This window comes from Leopardus geoffroyi, chromosome A1 (assembly GCF_018350155.1).
Source record: "Leopardus geoffroyi isolate Oge1 chromosome A1, O.geoffroyi_Oge1_pat1.0, whole genome shotgun sequence".
Taxonomy (NCBI): domain Eukaryota; kingdom Metazoa; phylum Chordata; class Mammalia; order Carnivora; family Felidae; genus Leopardus; species Leopardus geoffroyi.
This window is the reverse complement of record NC_059326.1, coordinates 186595298-186604377: the sequence shown is the minus strand read 5'-3', so window position 1 is coordinate 186604377 and position 9080 is coordinate 186595298.

Here is a 9080-nt window from a genome sequence, read left to right as displayed (position 1 = left end):
AATAGTGATGGTGAGAGTGGAAATCCCTGTCTTGTTCCTAACTGTAGAGAAAAAGCTCTCAGTTTCTCTCCATTGAAGATGATATTAGCTGTGGGTTTTTCATATGTGGCTTTTATGATGTTGAAGTATGTTCCATCTATACCTACTTTGTTGAGGGTTTTTTATCAAGAATGGATGCTGTATTTTGTCAAATATTTTTCTGCATCTATTGACAGGATCATATGGTTCTTATCCTGTATTTTATTAATGTGGTGTATCACATTGATTGATTTGCAAAAATTGAACCACCCCACTTGCAGCACAGTTCTTAGTCATGAACAGTATATTTAAACTAACAATATTCCAATTAAAATAATAATAAAAATTTTAAATAATAAAATAAAATAAACAATAGTAATTTATGCAATGTTAAAAATATAGGCCCCTACTCAATAAAACTTCCCTACATTTTAAAACATTGGAAGATAACCTGAGCACTGTTACCAATTAACTGTGGGAGCTTAGGTAAGTCTGTTCTTAATTTTGGGTTTCAATTTACTTACCTGGGAAAGGAGTTCATATTATTTAGAGAGGGAAGAACACAGCATAGTTTTCACATATGAGCCCAAATTTTCACACATGGAAATCTGAGAGTGAAACCTGACTTTCAGGTATGTGAAGGGCTATGATTTGGGTCAAGTTGTTTCACCCCTGTAAACTGGGGATATACTAGTAAAATGGGAATAATTATATTTGCCATGCACTCTAAAGAGTTAATGCAGCATAATGTAATGTCTGGTACCTAGAATGTATACAAAATGATTCCTATTAAAATACGCCCTTAAGATGCCTTCTCATTTTCTAATTCCAAAATTCCTGTTACTATGAGCCTTCATTATGAATGAGCCTATCACATGAATGAGGAAATAGCAATTAAAAATATATCAGTGGAGTTAATACATCTGTGGAAGTATTAAGAATTATTAATTAAGGGGTGCCTGGGTGGCTCAGTTGGTTGAGCATCTGACTCTAAATTTTGGCTCAGGTCATGATCTCATGGTTCATGATATCCATCCCCATGTCAGGCTCTATGCTGAAAGTGTGGAGCCTGCTTCTTCAGATTCTTCTTCAGAACCTTCAGATTCTTTCTCTCTCCTTCTCTCCTGGCCCCTCACCCACTTGTTTTCTCTTACTCTCTCTGCCTCTTTCTCAAAATAAATAAAATTAAACTTAAAAAAAAAGAATTATTAATCAAAACATGAATCTTCCGTATCTGGAGATGAAAAGTCATCGGTTATTTATTTAGTGTAAAGAACATGTTGAGTTCATGAATTCCAGATAATAGAAGATAATGTCAAGGGTGACTTTGGAAAGAAATGGAAAGATAAGAAATAGGAGGGTGAATAATGTTTACATTCTTTCAGACAAATCATAAATATTCTACATTCTTGCAGACATTTTGATTGTTCTTTGGACAAAGCAAGTTCATAGGGATGCTGCTGATGGTCTTGGAAGTAAATAGGTGGTTCGGGAACTTCTGCTACGCTCTCAATGACTTGGTTTTAGTTAGGATGAAGAAATCTATGTTCCTGCTTCTGTTGCCTCACGTGATCAACCAGCTGTACGTTTCCAATGGAAGGAACCTGTAGTGTTAGGCTTTTATAGTTGTATTCTTCATGATGTAGTAGTTCTTTGGAACTGGCTTTTTTTTTTACAAGCAATTTTGGTAGCTTGCTTCTTTGTTTACCCCATCTATGTCTTGGTGTCAACATTTTGATCTCTCTTTTACAGTGACTCCTTACTCCTTGGGCGTTCTCTTGCCATCAGACTCTCCAGGGAAATTCTCAACCCAGTTTAAACCCACCTCTCTATTTTGAAATCCTACTTCTGAAGAGGTTAATGTGGCAGGAAAAAAAACTACCAATTGTGCTTTAAATTTATGACCACAGATCACAAGTGGGGACTCAGTACTCCCTGACAATTCCATTGAATTTCCTAGTAAACTTGTTGCCTCCCTTATGCAATGACTATTTCATATCTTTACCCTATAGTACTGGTGCTGTAACAAAATATGCTGCTTCCACTTTTGTAATTATGATCAAAGTACTCCTGCTTCTTCTAAAGCCAGTCTCAACATATGGACATAAAATCCAACACCATTTCACCTGCTCAAGGATTTCGCTTCTGAAATGATCTACTCATCCCTCACTGTATTATTAATTCTATTCTCTCTACTGAATCACTTCATCAGCATGAAATATACCATAATGTCCCCCAATCAATGTACCTCCTTTGGGGAAAACCATTTACATCTGCTTTTACTAAATCTTCACATTTTATTCTACCCCCATCAGACTTTTATTTCTACTAATACTCAGAAATTACTTTTGTCAACATCAATAGTGGCTTTCAATCTTACTAAATTTAATTTCTTAACCTGTCTTATTTCCTTAGTATTTAACCCAGTTGAAGATTTTTCTCTACTAGAGAATATAGCATCTTAAATTAACATAGTCAACACTGACCTGTTAATTTCTTACCAAGCACCCCTTTCTTCCCAACTGTGCCTCCCTAAATTCCCTCTCTCAGTTAATTATATATATTTCACTTAATTATCCAGGCCAAAGTACTAAGAGTTATGGCTCCCCTTTTTCCTCCCCCTCGATACTCAATTAATTAACAAGTTCTCTTAGCTTTTCATTCAAAAAATATCCTGCATCTAACCATGTCACATCTCTTCTACTTCTGCTTTGGTCTAAGTATCTCCCTCATATAAAATGCGATCATCCTCTTAACCAGACATCTTGCTTTGTTTATTGCTACATACTTTCCCTGGCATATTCCTATCATAATATCATTTAAAACTACAAAAATATATATGTAACTTCCCTGAATGAAATTGCAATGGCTTTACATTGCACTGAGAATTAAATCTAAACTTTTTTCTGTGACTTATGAAACCATTTCTAAAAATTATGGCCTCTCTCTTTTCCTCTCTGATCTTGCAGCCTACAACTCCCTTCCCCCATCATTCTCCAGGAATGCAGAGTTTCTGTCTGGTTATAGAATATTCTGGTCTTTTCCCTGTTCAGTGAACTTTGAGACTCTACTTACCTTCCTCTGCGAAGAGTGTAACATTCTGGAAGATGTTAATAGCTGTAGTAGAAATTATTTATTACATTATTTATTTTCCATTTCTCTTATTTTATGCAATTTTGGTGCAGCTGTTAAATCAAGATATTTTTTGTCCTAGTGAAAAGGTAAGTATGTTACTCAGTCTTAGCCAATTAGCTTCTTTCTCCTGGGAATTGTGTACTTTGAATTTATGTAAGGATGGACTGAGTTTATACTTATTTAATTCAAAGCTACAATTCTGAAATAACAATTCACTGGATTTTACAGCAATATCTGGAAGTAACTTTATTTGCATTCTTTCTGAGACCTAGTGTTCAGTGGTATTTGTCAGGGCTGCCATAAACATGTACCACAGATTGGGAGGTTTAAACAATAGAAATGTATTTTCCTATACTTCTGGAGTCTAAAAGTCCAAGATCAAGGTCAGATATCAGCAGAGTTGGTTTCTTTGGAGACTTCTCTCAGTGGCTTGTAGATGGCCTTCCTCCTGTATTTTCACATGGTCTTTCCTTTGTGTTACATCTGTGTCCTAATCTCCTCTTCTTATCAAGACATCAGTCATATTGGATTAGAACCCACCCATAGAACTTCACCTTCATTTAATTGCCTCTTTAAAGGTCCTATCTCCACTGTTTATATTCTGAGGTACATTCTATAAATGTATTGGGGGGGGGGACACAATTGAACCCATAACAAATAATCTCTTTAATTTTGAGACTGACTTGTAACCTCCCTATACCCATATATGTTTTGTTTTGCTTTGTCTGAATCAGTCCCTGTTGCTTGCAGTCAAAGTACTCAAACAACAATAATGGACCACAGTTTCTTTCAATATATATATATATATATATATATATATATATATATATATATTTCAGGTATGGGACTCATTGAACCATTATGCTATTTTATGTCTTGTTTACAGAGAATATAAAACTATATGGTCATTCAGTTGTGTGAAAGGAACTTTATGAGGCATGACTGAGTATGGACACTTTTGCTACCTTTATTTAGAGCCAAACAATTTTTTTGAAATTTTGTGTTCTTAGCTTTTTTTTTTTTTTTTCCTGGCAACTATTGGAGTTTTTGTCTATTCAAGGGACAGGAAAGTCATTTGGGGAACAGAGGAGAAATAACAGACACCTTTGATCAAAATCTTAAGTTTGTACTTTTTTTGTATATCACACCTCATTTTGTTGTTGAATACCTTATTTCCCTAAAATATGAGGAGTGATTTTAGGCATTATTTCAATCTTTATTAAACCATCATTATTTATTTATTTATTTAAGCTCAAAGAGCAACAAAATACCATATCACATTTGTCACTTGAACCAGTGAGTTACACATTGAGACATTTGGTCTACTCTACACAGGATTCTGGTAGCATTTTTTAAAAAAAAATATATATGTACATAAAACTTCCAATAGTATATAAAATTAAATTACAAACAGAAAGTTATTCATTTCCTAACTTTTATTCAATAGTCTCTCAACATAGATTTCTTTTTAGACAAACCCAATTCATTATCCCCATGCCACTTGAAAGTCAAATTGCTCAAAACTAGGTACATTATCTTACTTTTGTCTTAAACTTACTCCTGTTTCTATTTTTACATTTATCCATTTTTACTGTTTTTACATGTAGTCAGTTATCCAATGTATAGAACTTGAAATCACATATTAAAAAAAAAATGGTCCTTATTCAATTAACCATAAAGGGCCATTTCCTTTGAGTTACTGCTTCTGTCAGAGATAACTGCATTATTCAGTTCTAGAACATGCCACTGTACTTTACAGAAGTGGTAAATTATGAGCCCAGCTGGCCCAATAAGACTCAACTTGTATTTTTTTTTAATTTATTTGGAAAGGGTAGCCATATTTTCTAGAGATGCTGCTGAGCTAGAAGAATATAAGCCTGTAGCTGCCATGAGGTGGAAGTCTCAGAATAAAGCCAGCCAGAGTAAATCATGAATTGACTATAGAGAGATATAGATATTAAAAACAGTTTTGAACTCCTAGTTCTGTCCATTTCTGAAGTTAGCAGATATTTCAGAGCTTTGCAGTTCTCTAACCAAATAAATTCTCCTTTTTTGCTTCCGTTTGAGTTGGGCTCTGTCAACTGCAGTAGAAAGAATCCAGATTATTACAACAGAGGATAAATGAAGAGCTATTATTTTAATATTTTCGAAGCCATTTTCCAAGTATACTAACAAGGGGTTCCCAGATTTCATCATCTCTACTTGTTCTAAATATGGCATATTTAGATTATTATCACAGCCTCTATTCCTTTCACCCTATTCAGTTTACAAAGAATATTCACATTTGAACTCTGGCTGTTCTTTCATGGTGCAAAATAACATGTGTGTGTGTGTGTGTGTGTGTGTGTGTGTGTGTGTGTGTGTGTGTAAGGCGTAGGGAATTATGCTTCATTTCCCTGAGGGTGGAGTACCTACAAAAATAATTTCGAATTTTCTCATGGGAAATTTGTTGTCCCCCATTTATGTGTTTAATTATATATTTGTCTATATTAGCATAGACTCATAGATACTTATTTTATTCTTAGAATTATATTCCAATACTAGATTATTTATTCTGTTGCTCACAATGTTCTAGCTTTGATCATTGGATAATATTTCAATTGGCTTATGTGTCCCTTTGAAATACTTCTATTGTTGTATTTGTTATTTATAGTACTTCCTTACTTTCTGGAAAAACAAAATGCTCCAGATTCATTCTGTATATTTCCTGCTTGTCCTAGAATCAACCATTTCTCCAGAGTCTTGACCCTTTTATTAGAGAATGACAGAAGGAAAAAAGATATGGACACCAGCTGTGATGTTCATTATATGTAACATTTATCCATCTGTATCTATATTGAGCTAAACATGAGATAATACTGGTGTCTCCAACTCTGAACCATTATCATGTGGATTATCATAGCCTTATTTCCTTGTTTGTGTGTGATCTCCTATTCCAACAGTGAGAAACCTGGCTTCCACAATTCACCATCTATTGAACTAATGTTCAATTCCAGTACACATGTAGAGTGGTTTCCAAATTTTTAATCATACCCCTATAGAGGAAAATAAAAACTTTATGAACTAAAGTGTTTTTGTGCATTTCCTTTTGCTTTAGCCTTACAGACTCCATTCATTTCCAGTGTTACTTAGATCAGCAACATTTTGGCCAATCCCTTCAATGAGACTGTTTCGTATACTTACAATATAGTTTGATTTTCTTCATGGTTTTCATTCCATTTTGAGATCACCAAATTGTTAAATTTTTAATTTAATTTCTATGTATTAAGTCCCACTCTTTTTTCTCTAAATTTCTATGGGTTTGTAAATGCATGATGTCATACATCCACTATTATAATAATTACAGAATAGTTTTATCATCATAAAAAATTCTCTTGTGCAATTACTCAAATTGTTTTTCATACAAATTTTCACACAAAGGATGGATTTTTCTTTAAAAAGTAAATTTTTAATTATTTTTATGTTCACTTATTATTTTTGAGAGAGAAAGAGAGAGAGAGAATGAGCAGAGGAGAGGCCGAGTGAGAGGTAGACACAGAATCTAAAGCAGGCTCCAGGCTCTGAGCTGTCAGCACAGAACCCAATGTGGGGCTCAAACTCACAAATTGAGAGATCATGACCTGAGCTGAAGTTGGACGTTTAACTGACTGAGCCACCCAGGTGACCCCAAAAAATCAATTTTGACATTTAGAATAGATTTAGAAAAATTGTGAAGGTATAATAGAGTTCTCATATAGCCCAAACTAAATTTTTCCTTTTTGGAGATTCTGGGTTTTTTTAATGATCTTAATAGTTTTAAGAAGTAGTGATTAGGCATTTTGTAGAATGGTCCTCAGTTGGAATTTGTCTACAGTTTTCTCATGACTAGACTGTCATTGTGTGTTTTTGGATGGAAGACCACAGAGTTAAAGGGTCATTTTTTTCACATTCTATCAACACTTTCAACCACTGATTTGTTTACCATTTCCATATTTTTCACTTTTCCAGGATATTGAAAGAATGAAATCATATAGTATGTAGCCTTTTATGACATTCCTTCTTTCACTTATTCCTTTAAATTGCTAACTAGTGTTCTATTATATTGATACGCCACAAACTTGTTTATATATACTCTTATTCAAGAACATCTTGGTTGTTTCCACTTTTTTGGCAATTGTGAAAAAAGTTTTGGCTACTGTAGACACTTACATGCAGGCTTGTGTAGTGGCTATAATTCTCAGATCAGTCAGATTGTATGGTTTGCTTTATAAAAAAAAAACAAAAAACTTGAATATTTCGAATTTCCACTAGCAGTGAATGAGAATTCCTATTGCTGTTCATTGTCACTAGCAATTGGTATTGTCAGTTTTATGGAGTTTAGATATTCTCATGTGTGTGTAGTAGTGTCTCATTGTTATTTTAATTTTAATTTCCCTAATGACAAATTGGGCTAGATATTTTTATATGTGTATTTAACATTCACACATATATGTAAAAAATACATGACATATAATATATAATATATATATTATCTTTGTGTTCAGATCTTTTGCTGTTTTTTACATTAGGTTGTTTTCTTGTAGTTTATCAATATCTTTGCATATTTTGGATACAAGTTCTTTATCAAATAGATTTTGCACATATTTTTTCCAGTCTGTGTATTATCTTTTTAGTGACTTAATGGTGTCTTTCTCAGAGCACATATTTTCAGTTTTAACAGACAAAATTAGGGGCACCTGCGTTGCTCAGTTGGTTAAATGACCTACTTGGGCTCAAGTCATGATCTTGTGGTTTGTGAGTTTAAGCCCCTCCTCAGGCTCTGTGCTGACAGCTCAGAGCCTGGTGTTTGCTTCAGATTCTTTGTCTCCCTCTCTCTCTGCCCTTCCCCTGATCACACTCTGTCTCTCTCTCTCTGTCTCTCAAAAAAAAATTTTAATGTAAAAAAATAGACAAAATTATCAATCACTTATTTCATGGATCATGATTTTGGTATTATATCTAAAAATTCACTACAAAACTAAATCATATAGATTTACTTCTGTGCTTTCTTCTAAAAGTTTTACAGGTTTTTAGTTTTACCTTTAGGTATAGGGTTCTTTGAATGTTATTGTTTGAGATATGTGAAAGATCTTTTCTAGGTTCATTTAAAAAAAAAGTTTGGGTATTCAATTGCACCACCTCCATTTGTTGATAATATTATCCTTTCTGTATTGAATTGCCTTTGAAACATTGAGAAAGATTAGTTGACTATATTTATGTGGATCTGTTTCTGGCCTCTTAAATTCTGGGTTCCTGGACCCAATTCCAGTGTAGAGCAGGGATGGTTCTTCACACCAACAAGCAATTTTCAGAACACCAGCTGGGTGATCTATAATTCAACTCAGTTCTGACATTTATCTACTTAGAGATACCATCAGATTCCACAGTTTAAGGGTTCAGTCTACAAAACTATCCTTTACCCCCTACCTCAGGTGTCAGTTAATAAGCCCAGGTTGTTAGCTATGCTTTTGATGAGCTGGCTGTGAATCAGAGGTTCCTAAAACTCAATCCTTGGGTTTCCTTAATCTGCTAGAGCAGCTTGCAGAACTCAGAAAACCCATTTACACACTAAATTACTTATATATTATAAAAGGATACAATTCAGGAACAGCCAATTAGAAAAGATGCATGGGCAAAGTATGTAGGAAGGAGTTAAGAGATTCCATGCACTCTCTGGGCATACTATTCTCCTCGTATCTCCACATGTTCACCAACATGGAAGCTCTCTGAACCCTGTTCTTTTGTTTCTTTTATGCAGGTTTCAGTATACACACATGATTGATCGAATCATTGGCTATTGGCAATTGATTCAACCTCCAGCCCCTCTCCTCTCCCTAGAGATCAGGGGGTGGGGCTGAACTTTTCAACCCTCTAATGACATGGTTGCCTCCATTGGCTACCAGCCCCCA